This window comes from Chlorocebus sabaeus, chromosome 16 (genome assembly GCF_047675955.1).
Source record: "Chlorocebus sabaeus isolate Y175 chromosome 16, mChlSab1.0.hap1, whole genome shotgun sequence".
Classification (NCBI taxonomy): Eukaryota; Metazoa; Chordata; class Mammalia; order Primates; family Cercopithecidae; genus Chlorocebus; species Chlorocebus sabaeus.
The window spans coordinates 80783510-80806131 of NC_132919.1; the positions used below are offsets into that span (position 1 = coordinate 80783510).

A 22622-nucleotide genomic window follows, 5' to 3' on the forward strand; every position below is an offset into this window, starting at 1 on the left:
CCTGTACCAAGCCCCTCTCGTGTACCAGCCCCTCCCCTGTGTCAGCCCCTCCCCTGTAACAAGCCCCGCCCCTGTGCCAGCCCCGCCCCTGTGCCAGCCCCACCCCTGTACCAGCCCCTCCCCTGTACCAGCCCTTCCCCTGTAACAAGCCCCACCCCTGTGCCAGCCCCTCTGTACCAGCCCCTCCCCTGTGCCAGCCCCTCCCCTGTGCCAGCCCCCAGACCCTGCACAGCATTGACCACTGCATGGAGCTGCCACCCCTGGCCCTGGCCCTGGCCTGGGTATGTGGGGGTCCCCCTGGGAGCACGGCACAGTGCTGGGGCCCCCATAGCAGATTCCCAGGAGACACATGCCGGGCTGGGCCTGCAGTTTCCCAGGGACACTGTCATGATGCCTGGCCCCTGACCTTGCCTGAAGCTCCTTGGTGTCTGGACATTCAGCGTGACCTGCTCTGAGGTTTAGGGCAGGCCCAGAACTCTGTGGGTCCACGTCATCAGCCCTCAGGGTGGGACTCGTGCAGCCACAGGTTGAGAGTTCCAGGAGCAGCAAGTCCTGAGTCAGCGGGCAACTGCCCCCGATGCCACCTGCCCCAGGTGGAAGGAGACGCTACAGGGGACAAGCACTGTTGGTAAACGCGCATGCCTATGTGCACTCACGCGTGTGTGTTAAAATGCTTCAGAGGAAGAGCAGCCCAGGAACGCGGGGGGTGGATGGGAGGTGGAGGCGTGGGCTGCGCCCAGGGGTCCCTCCTGGGGCTGTGCGGGTGGGGGACTGAGGGAGAGCCTCCTCCCCGGGAGTGTGTGGGATTGCCGTTTCTCATACTTTATTTCCTGTTTTAACACATGTGAGTGTCCTGAAATAAAAGCCGTTAGCCGCCCACAGGAATGAGCAGGTTTGCTGGATCACAGTTCCCCCACCTGGCGCCAGGCTGCCTGCCTGGGAGACTCAGGGTCCTCCCCAGTCCTGCCTCCCCACCTCCACACAAGGGTGAGTCTGGATCCCCAGGCACCCAGGCCAGGGGAACGGAGGCAGAGCAGACCTCCAGCGTCCCCCGTGACCTGGCAGGTGGCAGTGGACATTCCCCTCCCGCAGACGCCCCCGTGAGTTTTCATCTCTGCCTGCTGGGTGGAGCCCCTGACTCGGCTGAGCCAAGGGTGGGGGGTTGCTGAACCGACCGGCCCCCCTGGGTTTCTGGAACCCTTTCTCAGGCTCCGGGAAGGGGCTGAGGGGCCTGGCACCATCTGGTCCCCAACCCTTTTGACACCGGGGACAGGTTTCGTGGAAGACAATGTTTCCGTGGGTGCTGGGGAGAAGAAGGGATGGTTTCCTCCTCAGATCATCAGGGATTCGATTCCCGTAAGGAGGGGACAACCTGGATCCCGCACGTGCGCCCTTCACATTAGGGTCGCACTCCTGTGAGAAGTTAGTGCTGCTGCTGATCTGACAGGAGGCGGAGCTCAGGCGGTCACGCTCACCTCCTCGGTTCCCAACAAGCCACAGCCTGGGGACCCCTGCTCTGGAGGACGGCGAGTGTCTCTCGGTCATCCCCAATGGGCCAGTGATCCCGCAGGAGGGGCTGGGGCTGCACAGGCCACAGGCTCAGTTGTGCTGCTGGCCAAAGATATCCACTGAAGTGGCTCCAGAGTCCCTCCAGGAAGCCGACGTCCACTTCGCTTCCTCCTCCCAGCCCCACCTTCACTTCCGGGACCACGGAGCTCATGGGGCCCGCAGGCCATGGAGTCCCCGACTGAGGAGCGAGGAGGGCTCTTGTGGGAGCAGATCTGGGTGAGTCAGGAGACCCTGTGGGGCTGGACTGGGCTGGGCTGGGCGTAGGGGCTGGAGTGGGGAGGGTTTCTGGGACTGGACTGGAGACTTGAGGTGGGGTGCGGGTCAGGTCAGGGTCAACCCTGAAAGACTGAAATCACGGGGCGCTGCCCACCTTGGGCGTGAGGAGAAAGGTCTCTGGGACTGACCAGGTGGAGACCAGTTTCCTGGATTGGGCACGAGACTGACCAGGTGGAGGCTGGTTTCCCGGGATGGGCACGAGACTGACCAGGTGGAGGCTGGTTTCCCGGGATGGGCACCACAGGGACTGGAGCCCCGTCTTAGGCTGTGTCCCGGCGGCCTGGAAACTTGCCGGCTTATGCGTCGTGGAGTCCCAGGAGTCGGTCGAGTGCAGGAGGGGGCCTGGGTGGGGCTGAGTCAAGGGCTCCGGCCGAGCCCCTGTGTGCCAGGAGGTATTTGCTTATGCCCTGTGGCCTGGAGGAGCCGCTGCCTTGACCACATCCCACCGGGGCAGGGCGGGCGCCACCCTCTGGGACAGGGAACCTGAGAGGTGCTTCCAGTGGGAATCTGGGCAAATTTGAACTCAGCTGGATTTTCAGTTTGTTGTTCTTTGATGGAATTCAGGTCTGTGCCAGCGCTGGCCACACCACCAGGAGGCCTGGCTCGAAAGGGACGCCAGCTTGGCATCTCCCACAGGGCCGGGCGTGTTGGGAGCCGGGGGTGGCTGGGGGCCGGCCTGAGCTTGAGCCTGGCTGCCTATGTGGAGGGAAGACTGCTGCTGCCAGCACAGGGCCGAGGCTGTCACGGCTGAGGAAAGGCTCAGGACAGGCCTAGGCTCCGGGGTCCTCAGCCCCCTCCCAGCAGGGCCTGGCCCACACTGCCAGACCTGGGATGTGCCTCCGGACCTCCCCACCTCGGGCCTCCGCCCATCCCAGCCTCCTCCCCCAGACGCCTCGGTCTCCGCCCCTGGAGGAAACCGGGAGTGTTTCTTTTGGAAATGACCCCAGTTTGTGGTGGTTCTTTGTAGACACACCCCCTGCTGGGGATGAGAAGTCCCCCTGGACCTTGGTTTGGGCGGGAAATGGGTTGTGTCCCATGTTAACCTAAATCGTGTTTTCCTCTTTACATTCCAGAGTCATACTTGAGGCCAGGCTCGAATCCTGCCTGCCTTTGGTGGCTCTGAGATTCAAGGGTGGCTTTTCTGAGAATACCCAAGTGAGGTGCCTTGGGATGCCCCTGACTTGGAGACACAGAAGAGGCTGGGCACCCCTTTTCCCCGACCCACTGAGCCAGGTCAGCAGAAGTGCTGGGAACCTCTTGTGGGGTGGGAAGTTGAATCCCCGCACTCGGTCCCGGCACCCCTTGGCGGGTGACAGGAGGGCATCTTGAAGGCCGCTGCGCTATGGCAGTTACGGCTTTGACTCTGAGACGGGCGCCTGGGTGAGGACCTGGTATCCTCCACGTCCCTGTGGCTGACCCGTGGAGAAGACTCTGCTGGGGGAGGGCACTGGCTCCCAGAAGTCTCCCAAGGTCCAGGAAGGAGTGGGGGGAAGAGGGGAGGAGGGTGGCCTCACAGTCACGGCGACCTCTGGTGAGCAGAGGGTCCTTCCTGAGCTACCAAATCCTCACGGGGCTTGGGTGAGGGAGCGAGGACAGGCCGGGAGCCAGAGGCTCAGGAGGGGACGGCCTCACTGTGGAAGGTGCAGGGATGGTCCAGCCTGAGCCCTCTGCCCCCCACGCATACTCCCCTAGGGGGCTGCAAAATGCCAGGGTGTTGGCTCTGGGTGGAAAAGCACCTGGAACAAATCCCATGTTTCCCAGGGAAGGAGCCACACCCTCTTCAGACCTCTCTGGCTGCTGCACGAAACGGGAGCCCTGCCTGGGCTGCCCACCGCCCATCACAGACTGATCCCTGCAAATTTCACAGGCATCTGGATCGAATAACAGGCTGATAGGGTGTATAAAATTAGAGGCAGAACTCTCCAGAAGGCCGGGTGCGGGCTGCAGCTCCCTGGGATTCCACGTGAGAAGGCAGTGATGCTGCTGCGCACACGGGAAGGATGGAGGCTGAGTCAGAGGGAAGACAGTGGGAAGCCCAGCCTGGAGGGGAATGGGGGATGGGGGGATCCAGGAAAAGACCAGCAGGAGGTTGGGGTGGGACACAGGGAGCGTGCTGCCCGGGGAGGTCCCCCAGAGCAAGAGGGCTGGACCCACCCCCTCCGCAGGACCCCGTCCCTACTTCACTCCCTCACCCCTAGTTCTGAGTTGGGCGCAGCCCGAGTCTCCACCAGGCGGACGGTAGCTCCTCGGGGCAGCTGGGTGCGGCATCTGCAGACTCAGGCAGCCACCCAGATACTAGCAGCGTCCCTGGCCTCCAAGCCCAGCCTGGGGTGAACCTTGACAAAGGCCCTAGACCCCACCCACCACCCCACCAGGGCTCTGAGTTCTCCGTGAGGACTGGTTCCCTGGAAGCTGGGTCCCTTGAGGATTGTTCTTACCAGGTCTTCACTGGTTCCAGACGTGTGCCTTAGACATCTGCATGGACATCTCTTCCCAGGGATGGGGGTCTCAGGGCTGGTGCATTTAAACTTGTGATAGAGACTCCAAATCACCTTTCAAAAGGTTGCTCCCATTTGCACCCCTGCATGCGTGAGTCAGTGCATCGCTTCCTCACTGAAGCAACACTAGATTTTGTCATAAAATATTTTTCAATTTCTTATTTCTATGATTAATAGGGAGGTTGGATATTTTGTGATATTCATCAGTTTAGTTGACTATGTTTTCTGTTTTTACTCTTTACCACTTCTATCTCGTCGTTTGCTTTTTTCTTGTTATTTGTGGGAGTTCTTTATATGTGATGAATGTTAGTACTTTGTGTTTACATTGCAGATATTCGTTCCCAGTCTGCTGCTTATTATTTTGCCTTTTAAAGATTGTTCTTTTCATCACATTAAAGTTTTTAAATTTTAAGTGGTCAAATGGTTTCCTTTAAGGTTTTGGATTTTGCATTTTTTATACTAAAATGCTCTTGTATTTTCTTCCAAAGCTTTATAATTATTCTTTTTTTTTTTTTTTTTTTTTTTTTGCCTTTAATGTAAGTTCATTTTGGGTCATGGGGTGAGACAGAATAGAACCATTTTTCCACATTAAATCTTAGATATTGTGAGCCCTGGAGGACACAAATTACAGCTTCGGGGCTTGGAGCATGATTCTGGAGCCAGGCTTCCTGGGCTGGAGTCCATGCCCTGCCCACGGTGGCTGGCGATTGCTTTGGGGATCCTCTCTGAGCCTCGGTTTCCTCTTCGAAAGAGTGGTTGTGCAGAGTGAGAGAGCGTCTTCCTGTGGACGACTCAGCTGGTGTCTCAGCCCACAGTGACTGAAGAACCAGGGGGTCTCACAGAGCCCTGACTCAGGCCTCGGGGTCCCCCTACCTCCAAGCAATTCTACCCACCCCCCGCCCGCCGCTGCTTCTTGCCTCTTCTAGAAGAGAGGAGGGTGGCGGTACGGCTGGAGGGGGAAGAAAATCTGTTCCCCAAAGCCTCCGGGTGACTCAGCCGGAGTGAGACCAAGGGCTCTGAGTAGCCCCGCCTGCCGCTCCATCTGGTGGCCTCAGGACAGACAGGCGGCTTGGGCTTTCAGCTTCCTCACCTGGGCAGTGCAGGTGAGAGCACCCCACTTCCCACTCCGTGGGCAGGTGACACCTTCCTGCTCTGAAAAAGGGAAAACATCTCCACCTTCCCCAGAGGCTGCACAGCCAGAGGTCACAGTGAGGCGGCCACAAGCCCCGGGCTCTCGCTCTGAGGGGACACTGTCCCAATAAGAGGCCCCTCACAGTCTGGCCTGACCCTGGTTCTGTGGCCCCACCTTCCCCTGATCAGGCCCCTCCCAGGTCTACCAGGAACTGGCTGCCCCCTGACCCCACTGCTGCAGCCCCAACCCTAGGTCTGCACAAAGACTTCGGGACGTCCAGTGAGCCCCTGGGTCCTGGACCCCTCTTCCTCCTCCAGCCCCTCCTCTCCCAGCTGGTCCTGGCTGCCCTTTCACTGCTCAGAGCTGTTCAGCAACCTGGCGCGTAGCTGGTACATAAGTGGTTGTTGGTTGGAGTCGAGTGAGTGAGGAGGACATGCTAGGAAAAGCGAAAGGTGCCATGGCGCCAGCAGGGAGCAGGTGCTGGGGTGTGAGGGCTGCAGAATGAATGTGTCCTGGGATGGGATCCTGATGCCCACCCTCCCGCCGGGCCCCCACAACCCAGAGCACACACCAAACTTTCTACGGGTCTTCCCCAGTCAGCCTGAGTCCAAACCACCCATGCCCCTGAGCTTGTCCTTGTCTGAAAGAGGAGGGAAGTGTCTGTGTCCTCAGGAGCCCCTAGCCTTAAGGACAGGCACACTGACCCTGGCAGGCAGGTGGCCCTCGGCCCCCTCGCCACCTGGCAGCCCCGCCCACACCCGCGGTGACTCGCTCCCAGGCAAGCGTTGCGAGGGCAGAAACCAGCTCTATGTGGTCAGTGCCCTGGAGCTGCAGCAGCAGCAGAGGTCTGAACGCCTTCCTCTGTGGGCACTGCCACAGAAATTTAAAGACCTAGTGTGCCCTTTCGCAAACCGGGTTTGTTGATTCTACAGAAGGAGGTAACTATTGTGAGTTTCTTCTTTTTCAAAATGAGTGGCATCCGAACCTGACTCATATTTCCAACTTTATTAATTTTTGCAAGACTCTGGAGGATGCTCTGTGGCGATTAATGTTGCTGAGCTGAGCACGGTTGCAACACTTTCCTGTAAAACAGACTAAAGGAGAAGTTGATGTCTTCCTCATACAAGAAATACATAAATCAGTTAAAAATAGTTCTCCGAGCGGATGTGATGATGTCGTGGCTGTCACAGGAAACACATGAATCAGCCTCATCCTCAGTTCCAGGGAAGTGGGGACAGTCGGTGGTCCTTGGACCCCTCTTGGGGCGCTTGGGTGAGGCAGGGTCCCTCTGGCTTTACCTCATACCCGACTGGCAAAGCTGCCCAGGAGGACGACTGAAGCCATGCTCATTGGATTCTGTGGACGTTGCTAATTGCTGGGGGTTCCTTTCTTGAATTCAGACCTTCTCACGAAGCAGAGGAGCTGGCTCAGAATCATGCCTGTGAAGTGTGGGCCTGAACTGGTCAGTGCAGCTCAGAGATGCTTGCTGTGGGGGCCGTGCAGTTTGCCTGTGGGCCAGTTGTCCACCCGTCGCCGTGCCCCACTGAGGAAGCCGTGGGTGCCGCCCAGAGAGCTTGAGTACAACATGGTCTCTGCTTCACTTGTGAAAAACCGAGACCTATGTGGTCATGGAGCATTAAAACAGAAATTTCACACCAGGCTACATGGCCACCGAGGCCTGGGTGTTGGCACATTTCACATCCAGGAGGTGCCATTGCCGTCACTGGCTCAGCAAAGCCAGAGCCGAGGCCACTGCGACTGCCTGAGGCCCCGCGGTGGCTGGGAGCCAATGGGGGTCACTCGGTCACCACAGGGAAGGGGACGTGGCTGAAGGTGCTTGGCGCAGGCCACAGAGAAGTGACTTTTGGGCTCGAGGTCTAGAGGGTGCGAGTCAGCACAGGTGTCTTCCCCGACACCAAGCCCGAGGACCCTGAGCGCTTCCTGACCTCGGGTTTCTATTTCTAGGGTGGGGAGTAGAGGTGAGGGGGAGCAAAGTCCGTGTTGAATATAAAGCTCCAGGAAAACTCAGCTCAGAACTGACTAGAGGGTTGAAACCTGAGATCCCTGAGGGGACATGTGAACCCACGGCAGCCCTGCTGAGGGAGACTGACACGGTTTCCATGCCCCTTTCGCTGGGCTGCGGCCCTCCCTCGGGAGTCTGTGCTGGGCTGGATCTTCTTTCCTGCCCAGTGGCCTCTCCTGGCTGGGTGGGGAGCTCCGGGTGAGCAGAAGGGAACTAGGCTGGGCAAGAGTCTTGTTTGGAAACACACCCTTCCCAGGAAATCCCCAAACCAAAAACCCGGGGAGAGCTCCCGGAAGCTCAGAAGCAGTTTTCACATGTCGGGCAGATAAGAGTTAATTTCCCCAGTTTCAATATTTTCATGGGTCCTTAGAAGCTTTCTGACCCTGTGCCCTGAGCCTTAGGGTCTGGTGGCTGAAGGAGCCATGGTCCCTGTTCCCCTCTCCTGGGGAGGGGCCGTCAGAGGGAGAGAAGAGCTTGCCCCGCTTCACTCGGCCAGTCCCGAAAGAGAACCAGGAGAGAGAGCAGCATAGCCCGTGTCCACAGAAGCATATGCGCAAACGTGTGCTAGGGCAACTCACACATGTCCACATGCACATACACCATAACACATGCACACTTGTGTGCACATTCACACATGTACATACACACATTAGCATGTCCATGCATAGCACGCATGCACACATCTGGCTTCACATACACACGTGTACATGCACATAAATCACACGCATGGTTTGAATTGGAGGGGAGGGTCCTAGTTGCTCCCCTGGCCTGACCATCTAGTAAGTGTCATGCCCCACACTGCCCCATCCTGGGCTCCTGGCCAGGGCTCTAAGATTAACTAGAGTGACCCTGTCCCTAAGAAAGGCCATGCACTTCAGGGCAGGTAAGGTGGACAGGAAGGCCTGGTGACCTCAGCCCATCCTTGTGCCTCCAGAAGCCATAACTCACCTCAGAGAGGTTTTCCTGATGGAGGGAACGATCTCTGAGCAACAGAGGCAGACTTCACGGTTCAGGCGCCCTCCTGAAGGTAAGAGGCACTGGGCTGGCCTATCACAGACACTCTCCTGTCCCCCCAGGTTCCCCCATGTCCACCAGGGACTTGAGCTCCGAAGTCTCCTGCCCTGCTTCTCCTAGAGAATGCAAAGGCTGCCTCTCCTCCCCCCCGGTGTAACCCAACCCTCCTCTGTGCCCCTTGACCACACTTGCATCCTCTAGCTCCTTCTAGCACCTTCTTTTTGACTGTTCATGGGCAGGATCTGAAGCCTGCAGAGGTGACCTTTGGTGCCTTGTGCAAGGCCGGCCAGCGAGGAAGCATGACTTTTGGCTCTGCTGCCAGCTGGGCTATTTGATCTGCACACACTTTTCTGCCTCTACCTGGAGCTAGGCGAGGCTCTCTATAGAATGGGTCCTTGTCAACCAAGTGGGCTTAGACCCCGGGCAGTAGCAGTTGAGGCAGGAGCAGTGGGAGAAGCTTGGGCTAACGCCAAGCAGCCGGTCCTCTCTGTCAGCTGCACCCTCGGCCCAGGCGCTGCCGTGGCCCTTCTGCTGCCTTTTAGGAGCTTTCATGAGGCCTCACACAGCCCGAAGGGGCAGAGCTTACTGTGCCAATCCCCAGCATCCTCTGCAGAGTTCTCAACACCTTGTGGCTGAAAGGCCCTTCAGCTTGTCCAGGCGCCCACCCCGAAAACCAGCCCTGGCATGGGGGTGCTGACCCCTCCTGGAGCCGTGGGGTGCAGGGCCCATAGGTGGGGTCTGCCAGACATGCTGGGGTCTTGCTCTGTGCTTACTACAAGGATGCAGCCTGGAGTGCCCCTGCTCCTGGACTTTCCCTGAGACCCCAGAGCATTATGTGGCCATCACTTCTCACATTGTCTGGCTGCTTGGGGGGCTGGCCTGAGTCAGGTAGGGCCAGTGCTCACCTTATCCTGATCACCTACTGGGGGGTTTTGTAGGCTTGACCCTCCATGCTCTGGTGTTTCCCACAGGCTGTGAGGTTCTGGGCTGTCCCAGGGAGGATAGTCGAGGCTGGTGTCCTAGGATCCCTCCCTGTCAGATCCAAGGTGAGGCTGTCAGGGAATCTGGCTGTCAAGCGTGGGGGCCAGACTCGCCCTGCAGCCTCGATGTGGCCCTGAAGGCCAGGGGTGGGTGGGGTGCAGCCCAGAGCTGCCTGCAGCTGAATCACCCTCTGGGTACAGGAAGCCTGACCGCATGACTTCCAAACTGATGCAATTGGACTTCCTACTGAATCTGCGAGCGGTTAGACGACTGCTTCTGAAGTCAGAGAGGGCTCAGAGGGCTCACGGAGCTTTCCTTTCAATGACGATCAACCTCTCTGGAATCCCTCCAGTGTCAGCAGGGATGGTGTCAGGGTTCTCCAAGCAAGAGGGCGTAAGGAATGGAAGAGTTGAGAAAAATGAGGGTTAGAGTGGCACCGTGTCAGTGCCCTGGCTAGTCTCCACCAGCTGGACAAGCTGGGGCCTCCTCTCCGCCTTGACTGGTCTGTACTGGGGGAGGGAGCCAAGGGCAGGACCCTTTTGCACCTCTACCCTGGGCCTGGTCCATTCTTGCTCCTGGGACCTCCCCAGAAACCTCCACAGCACACACCACCAGCGCAGAGACCCAGACCGAAGTGGCCACGTGCTCCGTGTGAGGGCTCGTCTGTAAGAAGCAAGGACGCACAAGTGGCTCCTTTCCCCTTCCTAGGGGTCCCTTGCAGGGCTGGGAACACTCTAGGCAAGGCCTCTGGGCAAGGATGACAGTCCCTGTCTGCCTCTGGGACAGGGTAAGTTCCCGCTCCTGGTGTCAGCGCCGACTGGCGCTCCAGGGACCGCTGTGGAGGTCTGCCCTTCTGTCTTTCTCATAGAGGTTTTCTGTGGGACCTGGGCTCCCTGCCTGGCTAGGGCTGGTTGAGGAATAAGTGGGAAGGGTGGAGGAAGGAAGGGGATGTGCCAGCTGTTGCTCTGGCCCTTTTGTGTGGATATCGATCCACGGTGAGAGGCAGACCCTGAGGTCAGAGTGGAGCCCGCCACGTTCACCCAGGAGGGTGTGTCCTGGGCTGCATGGGGGGAAAGCTGGTAACGAGGGTCATGCCATGAATGCATGGGCAGGAGCAGGGACACTTCTCCCTGCGGACACTGGTGCTCCCCAAAGCAGGGGAGATGGCATAGAGCCATGTTGTGGACACATTTGTGAGAAAATTTCTCTGAATGTCAGAGAACATGGGAGAGATGAAGCTACCAGTTTAGAGAAACACAGGAACACATACTGCAGACACAGCACGCACATACCAGAGACATACCCAGACACACTCACCACACACACTCAGAGAACGTGCCCATCACACACAGATTCACAAGGAACCACGTCATACACACGTTTTCACCCACAGAGAGCATACCCACGTCATACGCATGTGCTGACACACAAGAGCATGCACGAACGCACACCGAGAACACGGGCATCGCACACGTGAACTCACACCAAGAACATACAAACGCTACACACGTTCTCACACAGAACACACCCCGTCACACACACGAACGCACACAGAACACACCCCGTCACACGAACGCACACTGAGAACACGGGCATCACACATAGGGACTCATGCACAGAGAACATGCAAACACCACACGCACGTCCCCACACAGAACACCCCACATCACGCCCACACGCTTAGACACACACATCCTCACTCTGCATCCTTGGCCTGTTGGACGGAAGATCGAGCGCTCTGGGTGGACTTTAGGCTGCAGGACGGGCACAGATATGCTCCTCTGAGGCCCAGTGGACTCCGTGCTGGCCCCGGCCGCAGACGGCCTCCTGCTGCGTGTGCCCTGGGTTCTGTGGCTGACCTGGCCTCCACGTCTCACCCATGAAACACGCATCAAAGGCTGACCAGGTTTGCTAAGTGGGACCACGGCAGAAGCGTGAGCCCCAGAATGTGCACGAAGGAAGAGAAAGCTAGGGGAAGTGGTGGGCTGGGTGCTGCAGCGTGGGCCTGAGTTCTGGCCTCCTCCCCAGCACCCTCCCGTGGCCACAGCCATCCCTGCACCCACTGGTGTGGCCTGACCCCTCACCCTGAGCCCACCCTTCACAGCCACTCGGGAACCTCAGGAAAGGCCGGGCTCCAGCGAGTGGCCACGGTGGGGCGGGGAGGGGGGCGGATTCTACCCGGAGCGGGCCCAGGTCTCCGCTTCTGAGCACTCCTGCAGTGCCCCCTCCTGGCCACGGGGAACCGTGTGCGCCGGCCACCAGGCCTGGGCATCTCCCCCCGCCCTAGTTCCTCTCCTCACCCGAGGGGAGGGACTCCCCACCTTTCCATCCACCCCCTCCTTGGCTCTGCAGAGCCCCAGGAAAGGTTGGCACCAGGTCACTGCACTGAGACTCCATCAGGTTCAGACAGTGGGTCAGAGTGCAAGGCTTCAGCAGCCAGGGACGTGGCCTCCAATTTCGGGAGAGCAAGAAGGGCAGAGGCAAAGGTTTGGGCCCAGGGACTGGGCTCCGTTCCCAGAATCAGTCTTGGAGGTGATGAGCAGAGGGCTGGACACTGGCCTCCATGACCAGCCACTGCCCTCCCCGCTAGCTCCCTCCCCTTGCCGGTCCCAGGGTTCAGGCTTTACCCCGATAAAGTGGGGTCCAGGAAAGGCAAAGCCTCCTCCCCTGGGCCACACGAACCGCAGTGCATAGGCTCCCACTAGGTAGGGCGACCAGCTCATCCCATGGACACACCAGGGGCCCTGAGGAAGGAACAGTGGCCTGAGCCCCAGACCCAAAGGGTGGCCGTCAGCAGGACCCCCAAGGCAGGGAACGGGCTGCAGAGGGTTTGGGGGAAAACAACACTTTGGGAAGCTGCTGTGAGTGCATGTGGCTCTCAGGCACGTTCTGTCCTGGGGGTGCTGCTTTCCCCGGGCGGCACCATCTCTCTGCCTCCATTCCCTCTGCCCCCCATCCCCACCCACCTCCCGCCCAGCCCCACAGGCCCTTCCAGGCCACTGCTGGGGCATTCCTGGGCCTTGCCCCCTCGGTTCTTGGGGACCACGCAATTCTCTGTGGAAACGGACTCTCACTGAAAACAAGAGTGAGTGTAACTGTCTACCTGAGAGAATCATACGGAGTTCTCAGCAAGGTCTCCAGGACAACCGGATACATCTTGCCATTCTCTCACCCCATCACCGACTAGCTTCGCAGCCCAGCCCCAGGGGGAGGTTTTCCCCTTACTTGAAATGCCTCTTGGAGTTGAAAAATCCCAGTGTTCACCCCGACACTGACACTTGCCTCTGTAAACTTCCGCCTGCTGCTTTGCTCGCATCGCAACCGGTTGGCACTTGGCCCCCTCTGGCCAGCGGTTCCCCAGAGACAACCATCTTGCCCACCTTGTGGAAGGCCCCGTGGCCTGCCTCACCCCTCACTCACATTTTACAGCTCTCGTGGTGCTCTACAAGAAAAAATCTGCTTTCTGGATGAGGAAAGGACCTTGGGGCAGACAAGACAGTCCCTGTTTGACTTAATTCCTTCTCTCTTCTCCCCCAGCTCTACCGTCCCCTGCCCCACACACGTGAGGGAGCAGAAAACGTGCTGTGTGCACCTGTGCCTTTAGGGGCTGTTGACATGGCCGTGCTTGCATACTCCCCGGTGAGGGTGGGCAGAGGGGGTGGGAGACAGGTAGAAATAGATGAAGTAGTTGATGGATGGATTGCTGCCTAGAGAGGCGGTAGGTGGAGAGAGAGATGGTATATGGATGATCGATAATAGGTGACGGACAGATGATAGAAGTAGATGATAGATGGATAATTGATAGGCAAATCAGAGAATAGATAGAAGTAGATGAACTAGATGATAGATGGAAAGGTAGGTAGGTAGATATATGATAGATGGTTGATAGATAAAAATAGATGAAATAGATGACATACGGTTAGATAGGTGGGTAGGTAGGTGACAGAAAGACAATAGACCACTGGGGGCTGAGCCAGGAAGGTGAGAAGGGGACAGAGGTGAAGACCCCACAGGTCCCTGTTCTTATCCCTGTTAACCCCAGTGTTTGGCCTGAGCTCTGACTGACCCTCTTTCCAAGATGAGACTCAGGCGGAGGAAGAGGGGACCTTCCTAAGAACAGGGATTCTAGTGTCTCCTTGGGGCTGGTCGACACCACCTGCCTCGCCTACTGTGGCCTCTCTGCACACAACAAACAGCCCCCGAAGGGCTCTGTGGGTGCCCGTGCTGCCCCCATCAGCTGACACCCCTGTGAGAAAGATCCTCCTCCTCTTCCTCCTGCCTTTCTGTCCCTCATCCTCCTCTTGATGGAATTAATTCCCTTGGTCGGCATCTTCCTGCTTCACTCACTTCTCTAAACTCCTCCCTATCCCGTCTCAAGCTGTAAGAAAAATAAAAGAAAGAATATGGTAAAGTAAATCTTTGAGCCCATATTCGGGTCCAGTGCCGATGTCGCATGCCCCAAAGCACCGTTGAGAACATGCACGTCCATGAAGTTGAGTATTGCCCGAGCTGGGGTGAGATTTGCCTCTCTATGGAGCTGCCTTCCTGCAACTCAAGAGCACTGTCTCTTTTCTGGGCCTCCTGCCTGGTGCAAGGGCCCCAGCTGAGCCTTCTCCAGCTCTGACCTCTGGTGGTCCCAGGCTGCCCCCAGAGGGTCTTGCCCAGGCTCTGACACTCGGCCTGGGTTGGGAGCTCCAGCAGCCACGGCCCAGCCCCGGGGAGACCTTGTGGTCTCTGAGGGGGCATGTCCACTCCCCCAACTCCAGTTCATGTTGTTCCCTCCAACTCTAAGCCTTTTTCTTCCCGTGCTATTACCCAGACTCCTTACCCTGTCAACAACACTGGCCTTCGAGACCCTTTGCAACATAACTCCTCCCTGAAGTCAGCCCTAACCACCTCTGCTCCTCTGAGGCCCGGGACGGCTGTGACCGTGGGTAGCTCTGACCTTGGGCAGCCCTGACCCGGGGTGGCTCTGACCTCGAGTAGCTGTGACCCTGGGCAGCTCTGACCCTGGGGAGCTCCCAGCATGGGAGTTGCACGCTCCTGTTGAGACGGCTACCGTCCCCCACGCTGGCGCAGCTATCCCATGTTGGAGTGCACCGTTCGGGGCTGCCTGCCTGGACTGAGGCAGGGAAACTTGGTTCCAGCCCGCTGCTTCCTGGGGAGTCTGAGTCAGGGGCTCTTCCCTCAGCCAGGCTGAAAGGCATCTGTTGGTCCTCCTGTGGGGTCTTCCACAATGGCCCGTGAGAGGCTCCCCGTCTCTGCAGGCAGAAGGGAGGACAGTCCATAATGTTCCTTCCAGTCCTCTGACTTGTCATTTTTCCACCCCAAATCTTGTGCTTTACCCCCATAGCGAGCTCCTGAAGGAGGAATTTTAACTGGCAAAACTCGGAACTCCATCCAAACACAGCCAAAACCATCCTGGGTGGTTCAGAGGCAGCTGCCTCCCAGACAAGCCCATAGCCCCACAGAAACGCCTGGTCCTTCGCCTGCCAGAGCTCAGGCTTTTTGGTTGAAGCCGGAGACAGGCTCAGCTCAGAGTGTGCCCTGGTTCATCCTGAGCACAGAGTTGGTGCGGTGTGTGTGACAGACCAGCGGAGTGGGTCTCTCTGCGTGTCCTGTGGCTGGCCCTTGGCTCCCAGCCTCGAGTCCTACCCTTGGGCCAGGTCAGAGCAAGTTCAGCAGCAGGCCCGGCTCAGACACCACCCAGGCTCACGAGGTGGCTTTGTGGGGAGCAAATGAGGTTGTTTTGTTTTATTTACCTTGTAAAGTTGCTTGTTGTTAATTTAAAATTTTTATTTCATTTCTGAATTAACATTCAGTACAACTGCTATTTTTTGGTGTACAGTTCTATGAATTTAACACATTTACAGATTCATGTAGCAACACTGTGGACGCAGAACAGTGACATCACCCCCAGAACTCCTTTCGTAGTCGCACTCCCCCAGCGCAGCCCCGGCAGCTCTCCCTGTGCTTTTGTCTTTTGTAGAGGAAATCATGCAGCTGGCAGCACTTGGAGACCAGCTCCTCCCGCTGGGTGCGTCGGACCCGCCGAGCCGACCGTGTGTCCACAGCTCCCTCCTCGGCGGTGCTGGGTAGGGTTCTGCATGGAGGCACCTGTGCCACTGAAGCATATTTGGGTTGTTTCCAGGGTGGGATGATTGTTGAGTAGAGCTGTTTGTGCATTTACGTTGTAGGTTTTTGTGTGAAGATAAGCTTTCATTTCTCTTGGGTAAACACCCAGAAGTGTGATTGCTGAGTCGTGTGGGAAAAGCATATGCTCAGCTTTACAAGAAAACACCAAAGGCTGGCCCTGCACTTTGCTGATCAGGAGTGAGAGCGCCCGACGGTCATGGGTGAGAGCGCCCGACGGTCATGACGGTCAGGGGTGAGAGCGCCCGACGGTCAGGGGTGAGAGCGCCCGACGGTCAGGGGTGAGAGCGCCCGACGGTCAGGGGTGAGAGTGCCTGCTGATCAGGAATGAGAGTGCCTGATGTTCCGTGTTCTTGCGGGCACTCAGCATTTTCCGTGCTTACATTTCAGCCACCCTGGAATGAGTGAAAAGCGTTTCATCGTGGCTGTTTTGCATCTCCCTAGTGGCTAATGGACGCATCTTTCACGTGCTGATTTCCCATCCATATCCCTTACTTGGTGAGGCATCTGTTCAAGTCCTTCCTCAATATGTAATCAGATTATTTGGTGTTTTTACTGTTGGAGTTTGAGAGTTCTTTATGTATTCTAGATACAATTCCTCTGTCAGATATGCGATTCACAAATATTTTCTCCAACTCTGTGTCTTGTGTTTTAATTCTCTCCATGGTGACTTTTGCAGCATTCATGAAGATTTTCTGTTGTCTTCTCAAAGTTTTATAAGCCACTATATTTAAATTTTTAATTTAAAAACTGTAAACCTATTATAGTTTTTAAATTAAACGGTAAACCTATTATGTAGATTTTCTGTTTAAACCTATGATTCCTTTTAAGTTAATTATTATGTAAGGCGTGAGGTTTGGGTCAAGGCATTCCTTTCCTTAAAATTCCCAAACAACTTTTCATTTATCTTAGACAGAAGTCTTGACCTGCAGGGTCAGGCTCCTCTGCCCTCTGAGCTCCTCCTCCCCACGCAGTGCCAGCCCCTTGACTATTCTCACCACTCAGGCCTTGGCCTCCATACCCGCTTGGCACCCACCAAGAGGGTCCAGGGATCCCTCCACAGAGCAGCCTTCCGTCTATGGCGTGAAGCGGGAGCGGTGGCCAGGGAGAGCCAGGCTGGGACCCAATCTCTGCTTTAGGCTGTCATTTTGCCAGAGTTGGTGTTGGATTGAGGGACATGGAGGGAGGAACGGGGGTCAGTTAGGGGCAAGTTTCCTCGTGCAGGCAACCAGCTGAGGGCTCGACGGGAGAGGAGAGACAAGGAGGGCAGAGCTCAGGGGAGCTGGCCTGACGAGGCGACCAGAATGTGATCACTGGATCCCTGACTGGAGGCCCAGGTGTGGCCCCAGTCTGGACAGTTACAACCACCGTGGGGAAGCTTCAGAAACCAAGAATACTGTCTGGGAAGCTGATCTGCAGAGAGAATGGGGCAGACGGAGATACGGTGGGGGAGAGAGACAAAGGAGAGGAGGAGGGTAAAAGCCTGTTGCTGGTCCCACTACGTTGGGCTTGTCAGCCCGGTTTCTTCTTGTCTCATCCATAAAATGGGCTGATGTCGCCCGTCATGGTTGGGAGGCGCAGGGAAGCGTTGTGCTGCGTGCTCGGCCCGGCTGCCAGCAGCTCTCCCGCCTCGGGGACTCTCCAGACAGGTGTGAGCAGGTGAGGTGCTGGACCAGGGAAGGGCGGGGGGACGACATGGCCGAGGGGAGCTCTGTGAGCTGAGCTGCCTGCTTTGAGGGTGCCCTTGAGGCCCAGGACTGAGCCCTGGAGGGACAGGCTTCCTTCCTCCTGTTGGGGCTCAGAAAACAACGCCCCAAAATGAAGGCCTCAGCAGCAGCCTCGGAAGCAAACGTTTTCTCTGACCTTTTCCTGCCCTCCTGCCTCTCAGTCTCATTCTCCCCCACGGCACCGTAGAAACCAGACTGTTTTTCCCCAAGGCCAGTCGTAGAAACCAGAACCCCTTCTCCCCAAAGCTGGTCATAAAACCTAAAAATATTACTCAGTTTTCCATCTGCGTTTCTATATAAGAACTGACTACAAAGAAACGATATGACAGACCCTGTTTGACTACAGGTCACAAGACTCCCATTCCAGAGAGGGCCCTGCCCCACGCCCAGAGAAAAAAAAATGCTCAAAGAGGCCAAAAAAAATCTAGACAGACCTTGCTGGGTTCCCACTCAGTCTGTTAATATTAGATCAAGTCCTTTTTGTCCAATCCTTTTTCTAGAGGACTGTTCATACTTTTTTAAACCTAAACATAAAAGTGGACAATTTCCCCCATCTTTAGGTCTTTGCTTTAAAGGCACTCATATATACACACTAAATAAATTTGCATGCCTTTTCTCCTATTGATCGATCTGTCTCGTGTAGTGATTTTCACACTCCCCGCGGCAGGCACAGTGGGCCTGGGGTGCAGTTGTGGCCACTCGGACCCTCCTCGGAGCTGGTTTAGCTGTGCTATGTGCTTGTGGGAATGGATTACCATGATTTCTGGGCTCTAATAAACTGTGCTTCAATCGGCTGTTGAGTTAACGAGAGGCCTCGCTTCAGACCATAAACAGCCTCCGTGTGGGACAGAAACACACATCGTCACAGCCAGGAGGTCAGTCGGGATCTGCTTTGCTTACAAGGTCCAGAAACCCAGCAGAAAGCCCCAGAGGCCAGTCAGTGAAGAGTAACTTGTTTCAGCGACGTTGCCACACACGTGACACAAGCCACACATTGTCAGCTTCCACCTTTCAAGTCAAGAACCTGAAGCTGGATAAAGCCAGCAAGCCGCGAAAAACACCTCCGCTCAGTTTGGTCGTGGCAGGGAAAGGGAAAGAGCCGTGAAGAAAGGAGAGGGGGACGGAGAAGGGCAGCTGCAGAGGGAGGCGGGGGAGGCTGGCTGGGCGAGGACACTGAAGAGGGGACACAGCCACTCTGGGAACAGCGGCCAGCGGCGGATCTGCCTGGAATCCTGTTCCCTCCTGTCCAGGACGGGCCCAGCTCTGCAGACGGACACTTGTATGACCGCGTCACCCTTTCATCTGCGAATCGAAGGGGTGGTTATTCCTCTGGTTCTACTTTAGTTAAAGCTTTGGCTGAGATACTCTGGGAGTAGCAGGAGGTCTTGGAGCTGGCGTGCCCCTCCCGGGGGTTTATCAGCAGCAAGTGATAGGGTGAGTGCAGCCAAAATGGGTGGACGGGGGAGGGGCTGGAGAAGCCACAGCTGGTGCGCGCCAACGATGAGCTCTCCTGCTTGGTGCTGATGTACCTCGGCCCCTAACCCCACTGGTGTCCAGATGAGGACCTTGAGGCTCAGAGAGGTTAGGTCAAGGTGAGCACCAGCGTTGAGTTTCAGCCCCAGGTCTAACTGCTGCTGCCTCCGCGTCGACTGAGTTGGCCCGGTCCGTTGTGAGGGCGGGTAGAGCCAGGGCCGAGGTGGGGATGTCCCACGCTGCAAAGATGGGTGTGACGGCACAGGAGCCAACCATCATCCCCAAAGACACAACTCCAAATACCTCATCCTGAAATCCCAAAGACATAACTCTGGAAAAAGTAATGTCAATGTTATTTATTTACATTTTAAAAGGTATGTATTTGAGAAACAAAAACACAGCAGAACGTTTCATAGGCCAACTTACACAATAAAATAGGCAGTGATAACACAGGCATTTTTGCATAAACCCTGAGGAAAGTAACAGTGGTGGCATGGGTGTAGCAGTTACAAGAAGACAGACCATAAAGAAATAAGTCAAAAGAGAAACGGATACATGTGTATGACCATGGTTACTACTTGTGTGCACCCAGCCCTCTAACTGTGGTCATCTGAAGCATTAGGGGTGTTAGACTTTAGGGATATTGATCTTTAGGGATTTCAACATTGGAGATTATGGTGTTTGGGATTGTGTCTTTCAGGATTATGATCCAAACCCAGCTGGCCCTCCCCTACCTGCCCCAGGAATGTGGAGAGAGAACATTGCAGCCGTGGAGAACAATGCAGCAAAGCACAGCAGGGGAACCGGAAATGCTCAGCCTTTGACAGGGCACTTTTAGTTCTGGGGCCTTATCTTGAGGATATTCCAACATATACAAAAAGATTCATGCACAGAGATATTTACTTTAGCATTATTTGCCATAGGAAAAAAGTTGGAAACAACACATTTTATGTTCTGTGAAATGAAAGAACAGTTAAATAAATCATGACTCGAAGACGACTCCAGGGCTGTGTACCGAAGTTCAGGGACAGAATCAGCTGAAACCGTTCCACCTGCACCTCAGCTTCCTCTGCTGTGTGTCGGGAATCAGGTGGGGGCCCAGTGAGATCACCAAAGTGCAGGCCAACGTGCAGGGCACAGGTGGGCGCCAGGGCGGGGACGCTGCACAGCCCCACGCTCTCGCCGAAAACGTGCAGAACGATTCAGAAGAACAGATTTCCATCGGTTAATAAAGAGCGACGTCCTCCAGCCGTGAGTGACACGTGACCCTTTGCCTGAGTCTTTTTATGTTTTTCCGTATGTTCTATATTTTCTACACCAAAATAAGCTACTTTCATAACCACAAAAACTTAATGGAAAGAGGAGGAGGAGGATGGGGGTGGGGAGTAGTCGTCATGGGTTCAAGCCCTTCCTCTCTGCACGACTTGGATAACGCAGTATATTCACACAGCCGTCTCCCCATCTATGAACTTCCCAGGGGCTTTTATTAGTTGATGTCCGAGACCTCCAGGGGCTCTCTTTATACCTCATGATATCAAATGCCCACCTTTCCAGCTCCTCTTGGCCTCCTGCCCTTCCTGGAGGGAGATGCACTCACTGTAGCCGCTGACTAGATGGAGACAGACTGGCTCCTTCATGGGGAGGCCAGCCTGCCTGTCTCCCCAGCCCAGTCCCACTGTGCTGGCCTCAGTGGTGGAGGCAGACATGGAGCCCTGGAGGAACCGCTCCTCCCCAGTCGCCAACGTCTGTGGAACTGAGAAGCACCTGTGCTATGAGGGACAGTGATGGGGTTGGATACACAGGTGACCCTACACCCCCAGGCTTGGTTCTGGGCTAAACAGTGGGTGTGGATTTGGGCCTAGGCCTCAGAGAAGCCAACAGCTGGGGGCAGGATGTTATTTAGGAATTCCAGGGCTTTCTGTATTCCAGATGTCCTATACTGTGCATATGTGTATGTGTGTGTGTTTGCACACGGTGTGTGCATGCAAACACATGTGCGTGCGTATGTGTGTGTTTTTCTGGCTGGGGTTGCAATCGCACAGTTTAGAAGTCACTGCTCTGCAGATTCTGTGACCACCTCCCCTATTTCTCACCAAATTCCCGTTTCTTCGGTTTTCGTTCCACTGCAGAAAGCATTCCGACAGGTCTCCTGCACTGGGGGGCAGTGGGTCCTGGTGTTCAAGTTTCTCTAGCCAGGGCCTGGAGCCCGATCCTGGTGGCTGGGGCACGGGGCTGACTCCAGGTGGGCCAAAAGCACCCTATCCAACTCTTTAGAACGGCTTTTCTCTCCTCCCTATAAAACATATTTTTGTATTACAACACCATACCAGAAAAAACACCAATTGCCAGTGAAAGTAGAAAACAGGGTGTTTGTTAAAATGAAAACATTAGATCGTTGATTCATAATGAGAAGAAGTTTCATTACTTCCCAGGCCCTGTGGAAGGTGCAAATTGGTGTGTTAGTGGCTGTTTGCATCTTTTCAGTTCCTTTCGTCTTTTCTCCTTATCCTGCTGTTTATATGGTCTCTGCTTTAAGTCAAACATTGTGAGTGGATTGATGGATGTACATGTGTGTGTGAGTGTGTGTGCACAGATGCATGAGAACTGCAGACAGAGATGGGAGGTAACCAGGGGCACCACTGTTCTCTTCTTCCCAAACATTAATGTTAGGCTGTTTTGCTTCTGTTCTGGAGAGGGCACCCACCTTACTGCTTGGGAGCCTGGAAATAGCCCCACTGAAGCAGCTCTGAGGTCCGGGGCACCGTTTTCCTGGTCGTGGCCAGCTGAGTTGTGCATGGTCTTCTCCGTGGGATGTGCATGGAGCATCTGGTGGGAGCAGAGCCTCAGTTCCTCTCCTGCGTTCTCTTGCTGCACGTGTTAGACCTGCTGCCCACCTGCGACCTGTTTACTGCCAGGGATAGACCTGTGGCCAGTGTGGAAAGCCAGATGCTTTGTCTGTACAGCCTGCGGGGCTCAGCCTTCCCAGGTTGCCTACAGCTAGGCAGGGCCAGGACCCCCAAGTCTGGGAACTTACACCTTTCTCACCTCCTTTCCTAAAGGTGGTTTTCCTTTGTGATCTCTCTCCCTGAATGATTAAACCACACTCTGAATAGAAAACTGTCTTGAAAACTGCTTTGCACGTACATCTGATGAGGTCCTCTGGAGGGCGGCCTCCACTCTCTAGTGGGCGAGGATCGTTCAGCCACCTTGGCTGTGTCACCGAGCTGCCAGAGGCAGACTGTAGCCCTGGGCTCACCTGCATGCAAAGATATTTTATTCTTTTATTTATTCCACAAATATATATTTATATTATTTGTATTTAGAGACAGCGTATGTCTCTGTCGCTCAGGCTGGAGTGCAGTGGCCCCATCTCACTGCAGCCTCAAGCTCCTGGGCCAAGCAGTCCTCCTACCCTGTCCTCCCAAACAAAACATTTTTACCGAGCTCTCTAGGAGGGTGCTGATTTTTAAAATCTAAGTTCTTATTTCTTTTTTCTTGATGCATAATCAATGTACATATTTTCAGGGTACATGTGATTGTTTAATACGTTCATATAATTGTAAAAATCAAATCAGCATACTCGAATATCTATCACCTTAAATATTTGTGTTTGCTTTCTGCTAGAACCATTCCGAGTCTTCTCTTCTAGCTCTTTTGAAATACACGGTAGACAACTGTCAACTATGAGCTATGTAACACTAGGTCTTATTCCTTTTATCAAACCATATATTTGTACCTTTTAATCAACTTCTCTTTGTCCCCCTCTCCCCACTACC

At 55.6% G+C, this 22622-nt stretch overlaps 1 pseudogene; it reads left to right on the forward strand.

The window, feature by feature from the left end:
- Positions 1 to 813: 813 nt before the first annotated feature.
- Positions 814 to 22622, forward strand: part of LOC119622149 (large ribosomal subunit protein uL23 pseudogene) — a 40272-nt pseudogene continuing 18463 nt past the window's right edge.